The sequence below is a fragment of the Chlorocebus sabaeus genome, chromosome 28 (genome assembly GCF_047675955.1).
Source record: "Chlorocebus sabaeus isolate Y175 chromosome 28, mChlSab1.0.hap1, whole genome shotgun sequence".
Classification (NCBI taxonomy): Eukaryota; Metazoa; Chordata; class Mammalia; order Primates; family Cercopithecidae; genus Chlorocebus; species Chlorocebus sabaeus.
Genome location: NC_132931.1, coordinates 9,807,768 through 9,830,931, shown reverse-complemented (window position 1 = coordinate 9,830,931; position 23,164 = coordinate 9,807,768). Strand labels below are relative to the sequence as shown.

Below are 23,164 nucleotides of genomic sequence, written 5' to 3'. Positions count from 1 at the left end.
GGAGAGATCTTGAAGCATAAGTAGGAGTTGGCAGGACAAAGGAGAAGGAGAAGGATGTCCTGGTCAGGGTGTGGGGGTGAGCGGGAAGAAGGCATGGAGAGGAAAGAGGGAAAAGCATGGACTTGAAGCTGGGCGCTGTGGCTCACTCCTATAATCCCAGCATTTTGGGAGACTGAGCCAGGAGGATCATTTGAGGTCAGGAGTTCGAGACCAGCCTGGCCAACATGGTGAAACCCTGTCTCCACTAAAAATACAAAAATTAGCCAGGCTTGATGGCGGGTGCCTGTAATCCCAGCTACTCGGGAGGCTGAGGCATGAGAATCGCTTGAACCCAGGAGGCAGAGGTTGCAGTGAGCCGAGATCACGCCACTGCATTCCAGCCTGAGCGACAGAGGGAGACTCCATCTCAAAAAATTAAAAAAATTTAAAAAAAAAATAGCATGGGCTTGTCTTGCTGAGCCCACTGAGCCAGGAGGGGAAGGAGGGCCATGTCCCCAGGGCCTTCAGACTCAGGCTGAGGACCTAGGACCATACCCTGCAGGCAATAGGGAGCCAGTGCAGGGTATTGAGCTGGGGAGGTCAGATTTGCATTTTGGAAAAATCTCTCTGGCAGTTTCTTTTGTTTTCTTTGTTTGTTTGTTTGTTTTTTCTTTTTTTTGAGACGAGGTCTCCTTCTATCACCCAGACTGGAGTGCAGTGGTGCAATTATGGCTCACTGCAGATTCTACCTCCTGGGCTCAAGTGATCCTCCCAACTCAGCCTCCCAAGTAGCTGGCCACTACTACACGCAGGCACATACAACCATGTCCAGCTAATTTTTAAAAATTTTGTAGAGACAAGATCTCACTCGGTTGCCCAAGTTTGTCTCTAACTCCTGGCAGCTCAAGCAACCCTCCTGTCTTGGCCTCCCAAAGCTCTGGGATTGCAGGTGTGAGCCACTGCGTTCACCTCTCTCTTGCAGCCTGATGCCCACAGGCCCCTAAAGGATAACCCAGTCCACATGAGCCAAGACAGACCTGTGCCCGTCAGCCAGTCGCAGATGCGTTCAAATCACTTACTAGGTGTGCTTAAGTGATGTAACCTCTGCCTTATCTGTATAATGGGATTAATACATAAGTACCCCCACCTCAGGGTAAGGAGTAAAGGAATAACATGTATACAGTGCCTGGGGAGGTGATAAGCTCTATGCATTAAGCATTAGCTGTTATCAGCCATGAACTATGCCAGTCAGTCTAAACCATTACAGGCATGAGTTAGACCGGGAGGAAATATAGATCCATATAAATCAGAACAGATCAGGTCTGTAATTACCATTTTAAATCATTACAAACACCCATAGCCCAATCATGGCGTTTTTCACAGATACAAACCCACGTAGACCAGTAGAGACCAGTCGAGATGGGTAAGAAGGGGCCAGGTCCGGTGGCTCACACCTGTAATCCCAGCAATTTGGGAGGCTGAGGTGGGTGGATCACCTGAGGTCAGGAGTTTGAGACCAGCCTGGCCAACATGGTGAAACCCCTTTACCAAAAATACAAAAATTAACCGGGTGTGGTGGTGGGCACCTGTGATCCCAGCTACTTGGGACGCTGAGGCAGGAAAATTGCTTAAACCCAGGAGGCGGAGTTTGCGGTGAACCGAGATTGCACCACTGCACTCCAGCCTGGGCAACAAAGCAAGACCTTGTCTGGAAAAATAAAAATAAAAAAAGATAGTAAGAAGACACTGCAGAGAGAGGCCTGGGAGGAAGTGGCTCAGGCAGCCGGCAGAGCCCAGTGAACTTCCTCCATGACTCCTTGAAGTCTCTCTGGAGAGGCGCTGGTGCTGGCACGGCTGTTCTGTTCGTTACCCAACCCTCCAGAAGACGCGGTGAGGGGAGGGGAACTGCTGAAAGCATTGCTTTCAATAATTCAGCAGCTGGAGCTTCTTGCCGCCCCTGCTGGAGCTGGAGGAAAATCTTGGCCAGAGCCCCCACGCTGGGGCTGGCTGGGAGGGGGAGGGCTGGTTCCTGGAGGGGCAGGCAACCGGGCTTGCAAGGGTGCAGGCACTACAGCTCTGCATTTTGGCCATAGCTCTTGTGGTCCCTCTTCTGCCCTCCCCTTTTCAGTCTAGGGCTGGGTCAAGCCATGCCTGAGCTGGGCTCAGGCTGACCCTTTCCCTGCCATCTCAGTCTGTGCTGGGGAACGGAGGTGGCTAGGCTGGCAAAGTTCCCAGGGCCAAGATGGGGTGTTGGGGACGGCGAGGCAGAGATGACAAATCTGCAGACCACAGGAGAAAGTCCTGGTGGCTTAGCTGGCAATGTGTCCAGCCCTATGCTAGTCCAGCTCCACACCACATTCTGCTCCACCCAAGAACGCACTGACCCATGCTGTTCCTCATGCCTGGAAGGTTCTTCCTCATCTACCCATCCTGCAAAACTGCTCAAGCATCACCTCCTCCGTGAAGCTTTCCCTGACTGCCTGGAAGGACTTCCTGGGGGACGTGCCTCTGCTGTCACCCTCTGGCTACTACTCACAATCTAGCATGACTGTTGCTCCCTGGGTGACTGAGGGCTGTCCAAGGGCAGAGACTGGGCCGATCTACATCTGTACCCCTAGTGCCCAGCACAGGGCTTGGCACAGAGCAGCCACCTGGAACTGTTTGTTGAGACCCCACCTGTGTTTACACCAATAGGCACTCACTACTTATTGTTTTACCACCATCATCTCTGGGAACTACAGAGGGAGAGGTCCTTGGTCACTGCTCTCACTATGCCTAGACTATGTGCATGCTGACATTTACATGGGCCTCATGTACTTTGGGTCATCTACTTTGTAAATCCTGGAGTCCAGCCTTGTCTTTGTTTGTTTGTTTGTTTTTGAGACAGTGTCTTGATGTGTTGCCCAAGCTGAGTGCAGTGGTGTGATCTCAGCTCACTGCAACCTCCACCTCCTGGGTTCCAGGTTCCAGCCATTCTCATGCCTTAGCTGCCCAAGTAGCTGGGATTACAAGCGTGTGCCACTAGGCCCGGCTAATTTTTTGTATCTTTAGTAGAGACGGGGTTTCACTATGTTGGTCAGGCTGGTCTCAAACTCCTAACCTCAAGTGATCCACCCGCCTTGGCCTCCCAGAGTGCTGGGATGACAGGTGTGAGTCACTGCACCTGGCCCCAGCCCCGTCTTTGAATAGATAGGAAGGACTTGCCTGGTCGAGGCTCCTGTCTTTGCTGGCTCTGATTTGGGTTCCTGGAGCACAGATTTGGGTGGCAATGAAGCAGGCTGCCCACTGCATCCCCTCAGGTGTCTGCTGGGCTGGCTGAGATCAAAGAGAAAGCCGGCTGGGAGATGGAGCATCACTGACAAGGGTCAAGGAGGGACAAGGAGGCCTCCGCTGTCTGCTGCCTCCAGAGGAGTCCACAGTACAAGTAATGCAGCCCAGGTGAGAACAGGTAACAATGCTCAGGTAAGATCAGTGCAGACTGATGTAGCCCAGGACAGGTCATACAGAGCCTTGTAAATGGGACAGACCCAGCCAAGCCAGGAGCTCAGACCGACTGATCAACAGAGGACAGTGAGGACACTGCACCCCAGCATGACAGACAGCTGGAAGGTATCAGAACAAGCAACACTGGCTACTGAAAGCAATACAGGTCGGGCGTGGTGGCTCACGCCTATAATCCCAGCACTTTGGAAGGCTGAAGCAGGCGGATCACTTGAGGCCAGGAGTTCAAGGCCAGCCTGGCCAATATGGCCATCTCTACTAAAAATACAAAAATTAGCCAGGTATGGTGGCGGGTGCCTGTAATTCCAGTTACTGGGGAGGCTGAGGCAGGAGAACTGCTTGAACCCGGGAGGCGGAGGTTGCAGTGAGCCAAGATCACGCCGCTACACTCCAGCCTGGGTAATAAGAGTGAGACTGTGTCTCAAAAAAAAAAAAAAAAAAACAAAAACAATTAACCAGGTGTGATAGTGCATGCCTATAGTCCCAGCTACTTGGGAGGCTGAGGCAGGAGAATCGCTTGAACCCGGGAAGCAGAGGTTGCAGTGAGCCGAGATTTCGCCACTGCACTCCAGCCTGGGCAACAGAGTGAGACCTTGCCAAAAAAAAAAAAAAAAGAAAGAAGGAAGGAAGGAAAGAAAGAAAGAAGGAAGGAAGGAAGGAAGGAAGGAAGGAAGGAAGGAAGAAAGGAAGGGAAGAAAGGAAAGAAAGAAAGAAAGAAAGAAAGGAAAGAAAGAAAGAAAGAAAGAAAGAAAGAAAGAAAGAAAGAAAGAAAGAAAGAAAGAAAAGAAAAGAAGAAAAGAAAAGAAAAGAAAAGAAGAAAGAAAGAAACCAGACCAGTTCAACCTAGTAGACCAATCTGTAGAGGCCAGAACTGATATGAAATAAGCAAGTAGTAGTTAGGTCTCTTCTCCCCTGCATTCTGCAGGAACAAAAGAATCCCTGCTTACTCAGTTCTTCTGCTGTTTATCAGGGCCCTCAGTAGCCTTGTGGGAGGCTGAAGCCTTGCCACCAGGAGCAGACAGCTTCCCTGGGGCTGCTGAGCAAGAATGGAGATTGGGGGTGGGGTGGAGGGTGGGGGAATGTTCTACAGAAACAGTTTCAGCTTAGCCTAAGAAAGAACAGTCTTATGACTGAGCTGCCACTGATGGCAGATGGCGGTTTCTGTGTCTCGGGAGGGTGCAAATCAGAAGGCCATGGTGGCGATAGGGAGAGAGTACCACCCTCAGCATCTCTCTATGGAGAAAGCATGTGACAGAAGCCCGTGCTCTCTGAGGACCCTCCCAAGCTGGCCCTGAGGACTGACCCTGCAGTGAAATTGGATAAGCCTGTGTGCTTTCCCCAGTTTTCATCACCTCCTTCTCCTTCCCCCAGGATCAGATCCCAACTCTGGCTCCAGGCTCACACCTGGGAGCTAGGCAGAGGAAGGCACGATGGGCTAGAAGTTGTATAACCAGATCCCCTTTCCTTTCCTGGCTTCAGTTTCCCTCATCTGGACCAAGTGTCAGGGGCCTGGATACTGGCGGGGCTCGGGTGGTGTTAGTCTAAACTGTACCCTTTTGTAAGCTCCCTGCTATTTTGCAGACCTTAGTTAAAGCGAAACATTTTACGGAGGTTCAGGCTGTGAGACACATCCTACCTAACCACCTGACCACAGGGTGGACAAAGGCCTGACTGAAGAAACAGCCTACCTCTTACGATATTCTGCTGGGAGAAAATGCAGAGTACCACATTCTGCCGGAACAAGGGCCAGAACTTCCTCATCACTGGGACATCTTATTAATATCCTGCTGGGCAAGCCATATTGCCCAGACCCCTTCCACCCCTACCTATAAATTGTGCCAGCCTGTAAGCAGCGGTGGTCTCTGACATTAGGCTGGCCCCCCACTTCTGTAGGTTTTATGCTGAATGTAACACCTGCATTTGCGCCCGGATGCGGTGGCTCACGCCTGTAATCCCAGCACTTCGGGAGGCCGAGGCGGGTGGATCACCTGAGGTCAGCAGTTTGAGAACAGCCTGGCCAACGTGGGAAAACCTGGTCTCTACTAAAAATACAAAAATTAGCCGGGTATGGTGGCACACACCTATGATCCCAGCTACTTGGGAAGTTGAGGCAAGAGAATCGATTGAACTTGGGGGAAGGAGGTTGCAGTGGGCAGAGATTGCACCATTGCACTCCAGCCTGGGTGACAAGAGCAAAACTTCGTCTCAAAAAACAAAACAAAACAAAACAGAACAAACAAACAAAAAAATCCCTGCATTTGCTTTTGAGTCGCCTTATTTTTGTGTGTGTGTCTTTCCATAACCCCCGCCTTCCCTTCAAAACCTAACAGGTGGGGCTGGGCTCTGAGTCCCTGGCAGTGCAAGACTGACAAGAATCAAAACTGGATGGTAATGTGCACCCCCACCCTACCCCTACCCAGGCCAGAGCTGTCAGCAGGAAGGGTGTGTGCTGGACAGACAGTCCCGCCCCTTCCACCCGTTGGGGAGGGTGATAGGAGAAGCCAGGGGCAGCTGCCTCCACTGCCCATACAATCTCATTATGGAAAATTCCCTCTATTGACTCAGCTCCAATCAAGCTGGCTGCCTGGGGGGCATCCCCTCAGGTTTCTGCTGGGCCGACTGAGATCAAAGAGAGAGCTGGGCTGGGGGCTGGAGCATCACTGACTTTCCCATCGATCCAGATGCGCCTCTTGTTGCTAGGCAACAGCCTCCCGTCTCTCCTGGTCCTTCCTCCCCCCAGGGGCTGCAGAATTGGACAGTAAAAGGGGAGAGAGGGAGAGACCCCACATTCACTCTCCATGTCATCCCTTCCCAAGCTAGAAACCTCTGTCACCAACCCGGGAACTCCTCCTCCCCAGAAAGCAATTTCCCTGTCCATACTGAGAGCTTGACCCTCCCACCAAAATGAACCTCTTCTCTCCCCTCACATTTGTATGCGCCTCCAGTGTACTGGAAATTCACCCCTCCTCTGCTCCATGTAAGCACTCTCTCAGGAAGACAGGCCGGGGACTCGCCATTGAAGAAATCAAGGCTCAGAGAAGGGAAGGCACCCTCAAGGACTCAGTGGAAAAGTCAAGATAAGACTGCAGACTCCCTGTCCAGGCTCGGTGGCTCATGCCTGTAATCCCAGCACTTTGGGAGGTCAATGCTGGGGGATCATCTGAGGTCAGGAGTTCAAGACCAGCCTGGCCAACATGGTGAAACCCTGTCTCTACTAAAAATACAAAAAATTAACCAGGTATGGTGGCACAGGCCTGTTGTTCCAGTTACTCAGGAGCTGAAGCAGGAGAATCACTTGAACCTGGGAGGCGGAGGTTGCAGTGAGCTGAGATCATGCCACTGCACTCCAGCCTGGCGACAAGAACAAAACTCTGTCTCAAACAAACAAACAAATGACCAGCCTGGGCAACATAGCAAGACCCTGACTCTACAAAAAATACCCAAAAAAAATTAGCCAGTGTGGTGGTGCATGCCTGTAGTCCCAGCTACTCAGGAGGCTGAGGTGGGCAGATCACGAGGTCAGGAGATGGAGACCATCCTGGCTAACACGGTGAAACCCCTTCTGTACTAAAAATACAAAAAATTAGGTGGGCGTGGTGGCAGGCGCCTGTAGTCCCAGCTACTCGGCAGGATGAGGCAGGAGAATGGCGTGAACCCAGGAGGCGGAGCCTTCAGTGAGTCCAGATCGCACCGCTGCACTCCAGCCTGGGCGACAGAGAAAAAAATAAAAAAAAGACTGCGGGCTCCTAACTCCCAGCCCAGTATTGGACTAAATATGGGAGCCATTCAATCTTCAGATTATGTCTCTAAAGACAAATGCACATTCCCATGTTTCAGTGGGTTGGCTTTTTTTTTTTTTTCTCTCTCTTCCCAAAACGTAGGATGCATTTCATAGTAGTTTTTTTTTTCTTGTTGTTTTAAGTGCTATAATTTAAAACTGTTAGTTGTGTTTTAAAACAGGCATAAAAATGTACTGTGGGTTTTGGGGGCTGTAATTGACTAAATAATGCAAATCTGATCATTTCATCACAGTTTAATATTCTGCATATTTTATCTACCCTATACTGCTCATCTTTCCTGTTTCTTTTCTTTTTTTTTTTTTTTTTTTTTTTGAGTGAATATATACACGTCATCCTAGCAGTTGTTCTGTGGTGACCTACTTATTTCAAGGCTTATTTCGAATTTTGAGGTCTCTCTCCCTCTGAGGTCTTTACAGGCCTTGGGGATGGAGGAAGGAACGTCTCCCGGCCGGGCACAGTGGCTCATGTCTGTCATCCCGGCACTTTGAGAGGCTAAGGCAAGAGGATCACTTGAGATCAAGAGTTCAAGACCAGCCTGGGCAACATAGCAAGACCCCATCTCTATTTTTATTATTATTTTTTTTTACGAAAAGGAAAGTTTCTCAGTCTTCCCCCCGGTCCCTGTCAAACCTTTCCTTAAACAACTTGTTTCCCAAGGTGTGAGGGGCCAGAACTCAGAAGTTGGGGCTCCCTGAGAGGTGCCAGGAGGTGCACAGTCCCTGAGCAGCGGTCCTGGTGGCCTTGGAACTGCCACTGCCTGCCACCTGCACACTCCCAGCTGTTAGCATGGTGACAGCTCCTCCCCGACTCCCCTGCCCGGCACCAGTCACACACTTCAACTCGGAGAAGAACGGCTTTTCAAGGTCCTTGACAAATGGTAACCAATTAATGTCAATTAATCTGATTAGCCTAAATAGTTAATTAAGCAGCTAATTTACAACATCGTTGACAATAACCCACAGCTCCTGAGGGATGGTGGGTGGGAGGTAGAAATGGCAGGGGTGCTGAAGGGAGGTCCTCCTTGCTCTGGGAACAGGTGAGTCCCTTCAGGTCAGAGTGGGTGTGGGAGCTCCCGGTGCAGCAGTGGCCTCTCCAAGTCTCCACTCTGCTCTGCTATCATCCGAGAATCTCCATCAGAGTACCCAGCCCCAGGCCAGGCTCAAAGGGGCTGATTTCTGTGGGACAGGGTGAACCACAGCATGGTGGAGGAGGGAAAAGGCCTCCTGTCTGGGAATCTGTTCCACCCTAAAATCCCAGAGAGGGCTGGGCACAGTGGCTTATGTCTGCAATCCCAACACTTTGGGAGGCTGACGCAGAAGGATCACTTAGTCCAGGAGTTCAAGACCAGCCTGGCTACGTGGTAAGACCCTATCTCTGCTAAAAATTAAGGAAAAAAAAAATTAGAAAGGCATGGTGACGTGCACCTGTAGTCTCAGCTACTTGGGAGGCTGAGGCAGGAGGATCGCTTAAGCCTGGGAGTTCGAGGCTGCAGTGAGCTATGATTGTGCCACTGCATTGCAGCCTGGGTGACAGAGCAAAACCCTGTTGAAAAACAACAACAACAACAACGAAAACAACCAAAAACCCAGAGAGGAGCCTCTGCCGCCCCTTCCCATCCACACCAAGCACCTTAGAGCTCATAACCCCTTTTTTGTCCCCAAACTACAGAGAAGCCCTGAGAGAAAATTCCCATCCTTCAACCCATCCTACAGATGAGGAAACTGAGTACTTCCTAGATGCCAGGCCCCCTGCTTGCACTGACAACCTGCAGCGATGAATCCCACGAGGTCCCTGCCCTTAAAGAACAGCCACTGTGGGGCCTCACAGTACCTTGGCGCACCTTTGCGCGTCAACCGCTTCTCCTTTTTTTTTTTTTTTTTTGAGATGGAGTCTCGCTGTGTCACCCAGGCTGGAGTGCAGTGGCACAATCTTGGCTCACTGCAAGCTCCGCCTCCCGGGTTTACGCCATTCTCCTGCCTCAGCCTCCCAAGTAGCTGGGACTACAGGCGCCTGCCACCTCGCCTGGCTAGTTTTTGTGTATTTTTTAGTAGAGACGGGGTTTCACCGTGTTAGCCAGGATGGTCTTGATCTCCTGACCTCGTGATCCGCCCGTCTCGGCCTCCCAAAGTGCTGGGATTACAGGTTTGAGCCACTGCGCCCAGCCACCACTTCTTAGCTGAGTGATGGTATTTACCTCTCTGTGCCTCCATTTCCCCAACTAGGACCTACCTACTTCATTGGATGTCGTGAGGACTAAATAAGTTAATACATGCACACAGAAAATACCAAATGAGTTGGAAAGGTAAACCACCAGTCTGAATGGGGTATAAAGCCGGGCACAGTGGCTCAGGCCTGTAATCCCAGCACTGTGGGAGGCCAAGGCAGGCGGATTGCCTGAGGTCAGGAGTTCGAGACCAGCCTGGCCAACATAGTGAAACCCTGTCTCTACTAAAAATACAAAAAATTAGCTGGGTGTGGTGGTGGTCCCCTGTAATCCCACCTACTAGGGAGGCAGAGGCAGGAGAATCGCTTGAACCTGGGAGGTGGAGGTTGTAGTGAGCTGAGATCTCGCCATTGCACTCCAACCTAGGCGACAGTGAGAAAAAAAAAAGGGGGGGGGTGTAAAGTGAACCAGGGAAGAAGCAGCACCGGGCCCTTGAGGGCACCCAGATTGGAACAGGGCATCACGCAGAAGATGTCTGAGCAGAGCCTGAAGCTCAGGGAGGTAGAGGAAGAGGGAGGAAGGGCATTCCAGGTGAAGGGAACCACATGTGCAAAGTGATAAGGCACTGGTTCTCAACTCTAGTTTGTACGGTCACGTTGGAGCTTTAAAAAATGCAGACCTTGGCTGGGCGCAGTGGCTCATGCCTGTAATCCCTGCACTTTGGGAGGCCAAGGTGGGAGGATCACTTGAAGCCAGGAGTTTGAGACCAACCTGGCCAATATGGTGAAACCCCGTCTCTACTAAAAAGACAAAAATTAGCTGGACGTGGTGGTGCACGTCTGTAATCCCAGTTACTTGGGAGGCTAAGGCAAGAGAATCGCTTGAACCTGGAAGGCGGAGGTTGCAGTGAGCCAAGATCGCACCACTGCACTCCAGCCTGGGCAACAGAGCAAGACTCCATCAAAAAAAGAAAGAAGGAAAGGAAGGAAGGAAGGAAGGAAGGAAGGAAGGAAGGAAGGAAGGAAGGAAGGAAGGAAGGAAGGAAGAGCAGACCTTGCTGGGTGCAGTGACTCATGCCTGTAATCCCAGCACTTTGGGAGGCCGAGGTGGGAGGATCACTTGAGGCCAGGAGTTCAAGATCAGCCTGGGCAACATAGCAAAACCCTGTCTTTAAAAAAAATACAAAATCAGCAAAATTAGCCAGGAGTGGTGGCATGCACCTGTGGTCTCAGCTACTTGGGAAGATCATCCGAGCTGGGGGAGGTCAAGACTCCAGTGAGCCGTGATTGTGCCACTGCACTCCAACCTGAGTAACAGAGTGAGACCCTGTCTCAAAAAAAAAAAAAATGCAGACCTCAGCTGGGTGCAGTGGCTCACACTTGTAATCCCAGCACTTTGGGAGGTCGAGGTGGGAGGATCACTTGAGGTCAGGAGTTCAAGACCAGCCTGGGCAATAGACCGTGTTTTGTAGAAACTCTGTCTCTACAAAAAAAACTTTAAAAAATTATCTGGGCATGGTGACATGTGCCTGTAGTGCCAGCTACTCAGGAAGCTAAGGCAGGAGCGTTGCTTGAGCCTAGGAGTTGGAAGCTGCAGTGAGCCATGATTGCGCCACTGCACTCCAGCCTGGACAAGAGAGTGAGACCCAGTCTCTAATAATAATAATAGTAATAGTAATAGCAATAATAATAATAATACAATTCAGACTCCTAGGCCCCACACTCAGATTTGGAATCAGTTGTTTTGGGTGGGTCCTGGGAATCTGCTTTTCATGGACAATTCTAGAAAGACTGGGGCAGGTACCTCTGCACCTAGGGACCATGGCTGCAGTTGTTCTGGGTGTCCAGGTTGGGCTGAGCCACGGAGAGGAGAGGAAAGGTCCCAGGCCATATGACCCATGTCCTGAAAACACACCGCAGGCCCCCTGTTGTCTCCATCTGTACAAATCACACCTGCTTTTCAGGGTGACCTTCCTGGAACAGCTCTGGTCGTGCACTTACCTACTGGGAACATTCCTGGCATTATCTGCCGTCCACGGAAAAAAGGCTAGGCTGCCTCACCTGGCACTACCCCTTACAGTGAGGCCCCTGTCTCCAGCCCGGGCTTTGGCTCCTCCGCCCAGACCTTGGCACTCCAGCCACGCTGTTCCCCAAGCGCCTGGTGCTCTTACCTCCTCCTCTCTGCTCCTGCCAAAAACACCCTGTCTCCTTGTGCCTCCGCCTGGCAAACCTGCATTTATTCTATGAGCTCCATCTGTGAGGCCAGCTCAAAAGTTAGCCAAAGTCAACCAGGTCAGGCAGTCCTTCCCCACACTGGTGTCCCGGTAGCCCTTGGAATGCTGCTACATAACCCCTAGTCCATCTAAAAAACATTCTTGGCTGGGCACGGTGGCTCATGCCTGTAATCCCAGCACTTTGGGAGGCTGAGGTGGGCAGATTACAAGGTCGGGAGTTCGAGACCAGCCTGCCCAATATGTTGAAACCCCATCTCTACTAAAAATACAAAAAAGAAAAAAAATTAGCCGGGCATAGTGGCAGGAGCCTGTAGTCCCAGCTACTCGGGAGGCTGAGGCAGGAGAATCGCTTGAACCTGGGAGGTGGAGGTTGCAGTGAGTTGAGATTGAGCCACTGCACTCCAGCCTGGGTGACAGAGCGAGACTCCATCTCAAAAAAAAAAAAAAAAAAAATCTCCAGGGCTTCTGGGGCTCAAGGACTGTCCTGCTCCTCCCATTTTTTTTTTAGAGATGGGATCTCACTATGTTGCCCAGGCTGGAGTGCAGGGGCTATTTACAGGCGTGATCATAGTGCACTGCCGCCTCAAACCCCCGGATTCGAGCGATCCTCGTGTCCCAGCCTCCCAAGTATCTGGGACCACAGGTGCAAGCCGCTTGCCCAGCTCCTGCTCCTCCTCCCTTTACCTAGTGCCTAGCACAGGGCTTGGAGATGACAATGTGTTCATGCAGCTTTTAAGTGGGGAGGAGCTGCTGCTGTGTGATGAATGAATGAGTGAATGAATGACCATCTCTGCTTTCTGATGTCTGAAGAGCAGGAGAGAGAAGAAGAGAGCATTTGAGAGGCGGGGAAGAGAGAGGTGTTCTGAGGAGAATGATGGATGGGTCGCGAGGACCAAGACATATGTGTCAGATAGGGCTTGACAGAGAGGGAAGACAGGGCTTCCCCAGGAAGGACCCCCTGAATGTGCCAGCTTTCCTGCCTCCCCAGAAGCCCCCTCTGGGGCCTTGATGGGAGAAGATGTGGCTTGGAGGTTCTGCCAGTCTTAAAGCCCACCCCTCTGACCTGGGGCACTCTGTCTGATAGCAAGGGCTGTGCCATCAGCTGGAGATGGGTGTAGGGGGCAGGTTGCCCAGCTCCCAGAGGCACGTCTCTGGTATCCTATACCCCATTTCAGCGGTACCGTCACCTCCTGATAAATAGGCAGACAGACACGTCCCTGACCTCTTTGCTCTTGGTCTCTTTCTCTCCCTCTCTGCCTCCTACCCCATTGCAGCCAGAGGGGGCTTCCTGAAGTGCAAAACTGAGCATTTTATGGCATTGCTCCAGAGCTTATGGTTGTCATTCCTTTCTGAATACATTTCCAGGTCTTGACTGGGTGCAGCGGCTCATGCCTGTAATCCCAGCACTTTGGGAGGATCGCTTGAGGCTAGGCATTTGAGACCAGCCTGGGCAACATAGGGAGACCTCGTCTCTACAAAAACATTAAAAAATTAGTTGGGTGTGGTGGCACATGCATGTCATCCCAGCCACTTAGAAGGCTGAGGCAAGAGAATATCTTGAGCCCAGGAGCTGGAGGCTGCAGTGAGCTATGATCTCGCCATTGCACTCCAGCCTGGCTGATGGTGAGACCCTGTCTCAAAAACAAACAAACAAATAAAAACAAACACAAACAAACAAAAAAATTCCAACTCTTCAAAGCCAACCACTCCCACTGGGCTGCCTTCTATTATCAGCCCGCCCTCTGTCCTGTCCTATGGCCACATTAGGTAACTCTCTACCCGCTGAATCCAGCCAGGAGGTTTCATACCTCTGTGCCATTGCCCATGATGCTGTCTGCAGTGCCAATCCTCTGCCCTCTCTGTCTGGCACTTCCCCTGTCATTCTTTGAGGCCCAACTGAAATGTCCCCTCTCCCAGAAGCCTCCTCTGACTCTCCATATCACTTTAGATGACTTAGTTCTAGCAGAACCTCAGTGGTCATCAGTTTTCATGACTGCCTTCCTTCCCACCGGTCCAGAAGTTCCTCAAGATCAGAGGCAGAGTCTGATTCACCTCTGTGTCCTCAGGCCTCGTGCTGTGCCCAGAAAACAGGAGGCTCTCAGTAAATGTCAATTGTATAGTCTCACCCACTCAAAGGGTGACCTCAACCTAGCAGAAGTGCACTGGATTTTACCCTTCCTAGGTGCTTTTTTGGAGACAGGATCTTGCTCTGTCACTCAGGCTGGAGTGTAGTGGTGCAGTCATAGCTCGTTGCAGCCTTGACTTTCTGGGCTCAAGTGATCCTCCTGCCTCAGCATCCTGAGTAGCTGGGTCTACAGGTGAACACCACCATGCCCGGCTATTCCTTCCTTCCTTCCTTCCTTCCTTCCTTCCTTCCTTCCTTCCTTCCTTCCTTCCTTCCTTCCTCCCTTCCTTCCTTTCTCTTTCTTTCTTTCTTTCTTTCTTTCTTTCTTTCTTTCTTTCTTTCTTTCTTTCTTTCTTTCTTTCTTTCTTTCTTTCTTTCTTTCTTTCTTTCTTTCTTTCTTTCTTCTTTCTTTCTTTCTTTCTTTCTTTCTTTCTTTCTTTCTTTCTTTCTTTCTTTCTTTCTTTCTTTCCTCTTTCTCTCTTTCTTTCTCTTTTTCTCTCTTTCTTTCTTTCCTTTCTTTTCTTTCTTTCCTTCTTGCTTTCTTTCAACAGGGTCTTACTGTGCACCCAGGATGGAGTGCAGTGGCGCGATCTTGGCTCACTGCAATTTCCACTTCCCAGGTTCAAGTGATTCTCGTGCCTCAACCTCCCAAGTAGCTGGGATTACAGGCGCCTGCCCACCAGGCCTGGCTAATTTTTGTATTTTTAGTAGAGATGGGATTTCGCCATAGTGGCCAGGCTGGTCTCGAACTCCTGGCCTCAAGTGATCTGCCCATCTCGGCCTCCCAAAGTGCTGGGATTACAGGCGTGAGCCACTGTGCCTGGCTTAATTTTTTCTTTTTCTTTCTTTTTTTCTTTTTCCTTTTTTTTTTTTTTTTTGTAGAGATGGGTTCTTATTATGTTGCCCAGATTGGTCTTCAACTCCTGGGCTCAAGTGATCCTCTCACTTTGGCCTCCTAAAGTTCTGGGATTATAGGCATGAGCCACCATGCCTAGCCCTAGGGTGTTTTCAAACCCAAGACCTGAGTCACTTCTAGTATCACCTGGAGGCAAGTATCATCATGTCCATTTTACAGAAGAGAAAAAGGGTGGAGGTTGGAGGCCAGCTGAAATCAGGGTCCAGGAGATTGGGAGCCACCTGATTCCAGTTCTAGGTGCTTTCTTCTGGGGTCTTGTTGGATCCAAGCCCTTGCCGCCCCCTGAGCCCACCCTGCCAGAGATGTATGATGCTCTCATGTCCTCCTTCCCTAGCAGTTCTGGTAAATCCTCACCTCAATCCCTGGCAGAGGGGCGTGCCTTACTTTCTGTCTGACCTATCCCAGGCCATAAAGTTATTTTCACCAGGGGAAATTCACATGCGCAGATCCCAAAGCTGTGCCCACCCAAGACGGGCAAGGCAGGGGCAGGGCAGGGGAGAGATTCTCTCTGCAGCTCTCAGCTCCACCCATGCCCAGCCTTTATAAGGCTATTAAAAATATGGTTTTGGAAGAATGTTTATTTATTTACTTATTGAGACGGAGTCCCGCTCTGTCGCCCAGGCTGGAGTGCAGTGGTGCGATCTCAGCTCACTGCAGCCTTGAACTCCTGGGCTCAAGCGATCCTCCTACCTCAGCCTCCTGAGTAGCTGGGACTACATGTGTGCATCATCAAGCCTGGTCAATTTTTATTTATTTATTTATTTATTTATTTATTTATTTATTTATTTAGGTAGAGATGGGGTTTCACTATGTTTCCCAGGCTGGTCTCAAACTGCTGGGCTCAAGTGATCCTCCTGCCTTGGCTTCCCAAAGTGCTGGGATTACAAGGGTGAGCCACCAAACCTGGCCCTAAAGAGTCTTTAAAGACATCAGAGAATGCTCATGATAGAGTAAAAACAGCAACAGACTCCCCCCTGCAGCATGTTCCTGGTTATTTAACTCTATGTACCTATGGACACATGGAAAAAAGCCTGCAAGGAAATACCATACCGTATTCAAAGTGGTTGTCTCTGGGTGGTGGGACTACTGATCATTTCTATTTTCTCCTTGGCTTCTGTATTTCCCAAGACTTGTACAATGAAGATATGTCATTCTCTCTCTTTCTGTGTGTGTGTGTGTGTGTGTGTGTGTGTATTTGTGTGTGTGTCTGTTCGTGTGTTTTCTTCTTTTGAGATGGAGTCCCACTCTGTTGCCCAGGCTGGAATGTAGCTGTGCAATCATAGTTCACTATATCCTTGAACTCCTAGACTCAAGCAGTCCTCCCACCTCAGCCTCCCAAGTAGCTGGGGCTACAGGCATGGGCCACAACACATGGCTAATTTGTTATTTTTATTTTTTTTTAGTGAGCCGAGGTCTTGCTATGTCGCCTAGGCTGAAGATATGCCATTCTTAGAATCAAAACAATTCAGTACAACTTGCTTTTACCTGTCTCTGTCCTGGGAAGTTCTGGGAAATGGTGGTGAGGAGGGAGTGCTGGACTAGGAGGGGGCTCAGCTAAGGAAGCCCCCTGGACCCTGGGGTCCAGGTAACTGGCCAGACCTCCTCACAGCCCTCAGAGGCCTTGGCAGGATGTTAAGGGAGCCGTGGCACTGTCCGTCAGCTTCCGCTGGCACAGCAGCCTCTGCAGTGGGCAGGAGGCCAGGGCGGGGGTGGCAGGAGGCTGAGGCCAGGCTGGCTGCCGAGGAAGCAGCGCTGCCGAAGGACAGGCCAGAGGCTTTAGGCTCTGGAGGAGTCCTTGGAGGGTGAGGACTGCTCTGGAACCAATGTACACATGGCCCCAGGGGCCTGTCTTCTAGGCTAATAGTCAGCGAGGCAGCCTGAACCTGGCTCACCCACCCAGGCCCTCTGAAAGCCCTTTTCTAGATGGCATGGGGCCAAAAGGGCTGAGCCTCTGGGATGGAGATGTCGCCTTCCTGCGCTCATGACCCAGAAGAGGGCAGAGGGGCAGCACGCCAGAGGTATCACCAGGTGCTAAGCCACAGTGAAGGCCTAGGCTGGGCGAGGCAGGGTCTGTAATTGTCGGTAACAAGCCCTTCCCTGTCATGATCCCCTCTGTTCTCCTGGGCATCCCGCTCCTCCTGCTCTCTCTCTCTTTCTTTCTCTCTCTCTCTCTCTCTCTTTCTCTCTTTCTCTCTCTCTTTCTTTCTTTCTCTCTCTGTCTCTCTCTCCAATCCCTTTCGCCTCTCTGAACCCACTCCCCCTCACTCTGCCCACCCAAACGCCTTCCCTTCCCCTCATCTGATTCTTCTCCATTCTTCAAAAGCTGTTCTTGGATGGGTGTGGTGGCTCATGCCTCTAATTCCAGCACTTTTGGAAGCCAAAGCAACATAGTGAGACCCCATCTCTAAAAGAAATAATAATAATTGCTGGGTGTGGTTGTACGTGCCTGTAGTCCTCGCTATTCGGGAGGCTGAGGAGGGGGGATCACTAGAGCCCAGGAGGTCGAGGCTGCAGTGAGCTGTGATTGTGCCACTGCACTACAGCCTGGGCAACAGATTGAGCCCCTCTCTCAAAAAATTTAAAAAAAAAAAAGGGTTTTGACCAGATGACCTCCCACACATGAAGGCCCTGTCAGTCCAAAGATTTAAACATCTCTCTGCCCTATAAATCTATATGTCAGGAAACCTGCGGTTCCATCATTAGAGGTAGAAGTCACCTCCAGTGTTTCAAGCTTTGATTTATTGGAACTGAGATTTCAAATTCACCTGTCCCAAGTCACCTACAGTCTTGGGTCTTAATTAAAAGTGGGGGAGGAAATAGGGCTTAGACTGGCCCAGTGGCCACCTACAGCTCCCAGGACTCTTTGGTTGAACCAAGATTAGAGTCCTTTCTGGCTGAGAATTTGAGGTGAGCTGCAGGGACACCGAAGATGTCTTCCACACACCTCCCAGGGTTGTTCATCAGAGCCCACAAGGCCCCCAAGGACCACAGGCATGGGACTAGGGAAGCAACAGAGGTGAGGTGATTGAGGCTTATTCATGGAATTGTGGGGAAAATAGGAGAGTTTGCAGCTGGTGTTGTAAAGACAGGAGGCATGGCTGGGTGCAGTGGCTCACACCTGTAATCCTAACACTTTGGGAGGCTGAGGCGGGAGGATCATCTGAGGTCAGGAGTTTGAGAGCAGCTTGGCCAATGTCGCAAAACCCCATCTCTACTAAAACTACAAAAATTAGCTGGGCGTGGTGGCACACACCTGTAGTCCCAGCTACTTGGGAGGCTGAGGCAGGAGAATCATTTGAACCCAGGAGGCAGAGGTTGAGTGAGCTGAGATTGCGCCACTGCACTCCAGCCTGGGAGACAGAGCAAGATTCTGTCTCAAAAGAAAACAAACAAACAAACAAACAAACAAAAAAAGAGAGAAGAGGCAAGCCCTGCTGGGGGACTGGGTCAGTGTGGAAATGAGTCCAGGCTGAGTGGGAGGGACTGCAAGAAATGGAGGCGAAGTTCCTTCTCAGTTCAACACCTTGGCTCAGTGAAGGAGTTGGGCAGACGGGTGATGAGAGATGGGGGAGGGTTCCATGAGGGGAGAGGGGATTAGGAGCGGGGACTCACTGAGGGGCAGGAGGCTGAGTGAGAAGAAAGGAGCTGGGAGAAGTGATGTTCAGAGGAGAGCAGCTTTCTTTTTATAATTTTTTGTAGAGATGGGGTCTTGCTATGTTGCCCAGTCTGGTCTTGAACTCCTGGCCTCAAGGGATCCTCCTGCCTTGGCCTCCCAAAGTGTTAGGATTACAGGTGTGAGCCACTGCACCTGGTGTTAAACCCCATCATTTTAGTGTTGGGGACACTGAAACCAAGAGATGGGAAGGGACACATTCAAGGTCATACAAGGAGCCAGGATCAGAGAGAGGGCCAGAAAGAAGGTCCTTGGACTCCTATTCGAGAGTCCTTCAGTTGCCTTCACCACATGCCACCCACCTCTCCAACACTCACTGGCCTACAGTGCCTGGGTTGATTCTCGCCCTGGGGAGCCTAGAGAATTGGGGGCAGAGTGGTGTTGTGGAAGTCTCCTTGGGGTCCTGAGGCAGTGGGTGTGGGTTGCACCAAGACCTTGCTCTGTGACCTTGGGAAAGTCCCATCACACCTTCAGGCCTTGTTTTGCTCCTGTGTGAAAGGCAGACAGCAGCACCTTCGGCTCCAGGTTATGTGAGGATGAGATGAGATCATGTATATGAAGTTACAGGACCATGGGCAGAGGCTCAGTGTATGTGTAGGAGTGAAGAAAGAGGGGCTGGGCTCCTCTAACCTCCCCGTCGGTGCCCCTGGCAGGCTTCTGAGATAGAAAGAGCTATGATTTTGTCCCTGGGAGACAATAAAATGTGGGCAGAGGAGGGAGAAAAGTCAGGAAGGGAGGCTGACCCCAGCGGCGCTAGTAGCTGCTCCTGGCCATGGACCATCTCAGGAGGTGAGGGTGAACCACTAAGAAAGGAAGGAGCAGTCACTGGCTTGCAGAGGTCAGCAAGAGGTTGGGAGGCAGAGGAGGTGCAAAGAGGGTGCAGAAGTGAGCAGATGGGACTGTCAGACCCAGACCCCCTCTTTGGTAGATGTGACGTGGTGGAGGCACCCTGCTGGCCAGTTCAAGTCACATTCTACCTCCAAGTATCCCAGTGACCTTGCGGGAATCACCTCCTAACTACACTGTACGCCCTCACCCATCTCACTCAGGCTCCCCACCTGTAAAGCTGGCATCATAAATCAAGATGCTGGCATTGAACTGGGCCTTGATAAACAGGATGGGACAGGTCATCAGTAACTCTCCCGCCTCCAGGAGGACAGCACAAGTGGCTTCATGACCTTGGGAAAGTCACTCAAGCCTCATTTCTCAGCTATGCAATAGGGACAATGATGCCTTCCTTGTGAAGCTTCCGCGAGGATTAGCTGAGTCAACCGTTGCATTGTGCCCAGCATGGAGCTTGGTATGAGGCTCTCAACCACTGTTCATCTCCTCCGGGAACAGAAAAATGTACTTCAAATAACACGGAACACTCTTCCACATTTATCCAGCTCTTCTTTAAGAAATTCTTACTTGTCTCCTATTTACCAACACTCACCTAGCATTTTATACCATAGAAGTCGTCTCCCATCCCCTTATCCAGATTATTTCTTTCAACAGCAAAGTAGACCTTGTTAACACTACACCTGCTTTACAGCTTGAAAACAGACTCAGAAAGGTCAATGGCTTACCTGAGGTCACATAACCTAGATTTGATTCCATGTCTTTCTGACATCAGAGTCCATGACTCCCAACCCACATACCCCTACCTCTTAAAACCCAGTTGACTCTTCAGTCACTCTTCAGGAATACCTCCTCCACCCCACAGGAGAGTGGGATGGGGCATAAAGTTAAGGAACCAGAAAGCTAGTGTTGTGTGGGAACAATTTCCTAGCCAGCTGGGTCCTATTTTTGGCTGAGGAAGAAGCTGGAACAAACCGAGGCCATGACCTTAAGATGCCCCCTGGACAGAGGAACTTGTGCACATCTCTCCATCAAAGCCCAGCACCTGCCATTTCTCTTGCCATGGGACAAAAGACCAGCCCAAGCCCCCTGATGCTAGGGTGAGTGAGGTCTTAGGGAAGCAAGAAGTTATGGCTGGGATACGGCACAGGCATTGAAGTACCAGGTCAGACCTTGGTACAACCTTCCCTTCCTCCCACTAAATCTCTCCCCACAATGGATCTGCTGTCAGGAGTAGGAACTGCAGGAGGCTTCAACACTGTCCAGGCAGGAGCCCTGGAAGGGAGGGGGAGGCGGAGGCAAGGCAGAGGTTGCGTCTTTTCTCAGCTCTCCTCTTTACCAGGAATTCACTCTGGGGCAGGGCTAACTCTGGGCTCTAGAAACTCTCTCTGGGCATCTGTGGGGAGGGGTGTGTGCACAGAGAACCCCCTCGCAAATTCCTAGTATCTATTTTCTCTTCTGTGTCCTCCATCCTCTTCCCAGTGCAAGAGTAAATGCCATCCTGTGAGACCCAGTTCTCCTTGCCAGCTCCTGCCTCCCTAGGGGCATTTGGGCAGCCGGGAAAGGGGCCAGGCTGTCCCCTGGGCCAGCACCTCCTGCTGGACAGAGGCCCAGCATCCAGGTGGGGTCCTGCTCCCTCCACCCGGGCCAGTGACCAGCATCTCCATGGGGTCCCTGCATCGGTCCTCCCTTCCCTGGGGAGCAGGTCCTTCTCCTCAGTGGGACTGCAGTTGGGGGGCCTCTCTGGCACCCTCATGGACCAGGCCATGGTCATTTATGTCCAAGGGAGTCCTGCCCGTGACCCCAAAGAGTCCCCACTGTCTCCATCCCTCTCAGTGAAATGAATGTCCCTCATCTCTGCTCCCCGGGCGCCTGGCACCCCCGGACAGACACCCTCGCCGTCCCCCCATACTGCCCCTCTGCTCCGGGGAGCCTGCAGACCACCGGGGTACTGGGGAGGCCTGAGATTCCACCCAGCCCCAGCCCCTCTGGGAGATGCCCCCGCCCCACAGGCGCTCTCACCTCCCCGCTGACCGCCGCGATCTGCCGGGCGCTGGGGCCAGGCCCTCGGGTCCCGCCGGTCCGGGCTGCCGCCTCGCCTGGGCTGGGTTGGGCAGGGCAGCTCCGCTGCCCCCGCGGCCCCGCACCCTCCGCCTCCCCGCGGGAGCCGCCGCCGCTTGCTGAAATGCTGGACAGCGCACAGCCACCGAGGCGCCTCCCTGCCCGCCCGCCGGCCAGAGCGGCCCGGCCCCGTGCCCGCAGCGCCCTCCGCAGGCCCGGAGGAACGCCAGCAGCGGAGGCAACGGCCCGGGAGGCTGGGACGGACCCTCCCCCCTCCCGCTCCCCCTCCCTCCCGCCCTCCTACCCGCCGTCCCCGTTGCCCCCCACCTCCCCGCTCCCCGCCCCAACCCCTGGCCTCCGGGGACATCTGTTTCCCCCACTTGCGAGAGGGGGCACGCCAGCCCTGGAAGGCGCCTGGGTCAAGGGAGGTTATTAGTTTGGGTCTGGGAAACGCATTCGGTGTGCAGAGGCCTCGCCAGGACACTGTCTTCCCACCCAGTGTTAAAGAAGGCACCAGGGGCTGGGCGAGGTGGCTCACGCCTATCCCAGCACTTTGGGAGGCTGAGGCAGGAGGATCACTTGAGGCCAGGAGTTCGAGACCAGCCTGGTCAATATGGGGGAACCCAGTCTCTACTAAAATTACAAAAATTAGCCAGGCGTGATGGCGGGCACCTGTAATCCCTACTACTCAGCTACTTGGGAGGTTGAGGCAGGAGAATCGCTTGAACCTGGGAGGCGGAAGTTGCAGTGAACCAAGATCGCACCATTGTACTCCAGACTGGGCGACAAGGACAAACCTTAGGGTCAAAAATAAAATAAAAGGCACCAAGGAGGTTGAGGTGGGAGGATTTCTGGAGCCCAGGAATTTGAGGCTGCAGTGACCTATGGTCATGCCACTGCACTCCAGCCTGAATGACAGAGGCTGTTATTTTTGACACCATCTCAAAAGTTAAAAAAAAAAAAAAAAAAAAAAAAAAAAGGATGGGGTAGTGTGGGAGACATCACAATGGAGACAGGAGATTTCCAAAAAAACAATTTTTTTTTAATTTTAAAATTTTGGCTGGGCCGGGCGCAGTGGCTCAAGCCTGTAATCCCAGCACTTTGGGAGGCTGAGAGGGGTGGATCACGAGGTCAGGAGATCGAGACCATCCTGGCTAACGTGGTGAAACCCTGTCTCTACTAAAAAATACAAAAAACGAGCCGGGCGAGGTGGCAGGCACCTGTAGTCCCAGCTACTCGGGAGGCTGAGGCAGGAGAATGGCGTGAACCCGGGAGGCAGAGCTTGCAGTGAGCCGAGATCGCACCACTGCACTCCAGCCTGGGGGACAGAGTGAGACTCCGTCTCAAAAAAAAAAAAAAAAAAAAATTTTGACTGGATGCGGTGGCTCACACCTGTAATCCTAACACTTTAGGAGGCTGAAATGGGAAATCACTGAGCTCAGGAGTTCGAGACCAGCCGGGCCAACATGAGGAAACTCTGTCTCCATGAAAAATACAAAAATTTGCCAGATGTAGTGGCGTGCAGGCACTTGTGATCCCAGCTACTTGGGAGACTGAAGTGGGAGGATGGCTTGAGCCTGAGAAGCAAAGGTTGCAGTGAGCCAAGATTGCTCCATGGCACTCCAGCCTGAGCAACAGGGCCACATTTTGTCTCCAAAAAAAAAAAAAAAAACTTTAAATTTTTGATAGAGATAGGGTTTCACTGTGTTGCCCAGGCTGTCCTTGAACTCCTGGCCTCAAGCAGATTGGGATTACAGGCATGAGCTGCTATGCCAGACTGTTTTATTTATTTATTTATTTATTTATTTATTTTGAGACAGGGTCTCGATCTGCTGCCCAGGCTGGACTGCAGTGGTGTGATCATATCTTATT

The 23,164-nt window shown here is 51.6% G+C and overlaps 1 protein-coding gene across 12 annotated transcripts in view; it reads right to left on the bottom strand.

Annotated features, from left to right (window-relative positions):
• SRRM3 (serine/arginine repetitive matrix 3) overlaps window positions 1–21,444 on the bottom strand; it is an 82,376-nt gene extending 60,932 nt beyond the window's left edge. For 7 of the 12 annotated variants that reach the window (XR_012091697.1, XR_012091699.1, XR_012091698.1 and 4 more), the window contains exon 1: window positions 21,254–21,443. The gene's annotated coding sequence lies outside the window, so the exon portion shown is untranslated. Of the gene's footprint in view, window positions 1–21,253 lie in introns of all 12 variants that reach the window. The other 5 variants (XR_012091703.1, XM_073012691.1, XM_073012692.1 and 2 more) reach the window with 5 other exon arrangements.
• Between the last annotated feature and the right edge of the window lie 1,720 nt (window positions 21,445–23,164).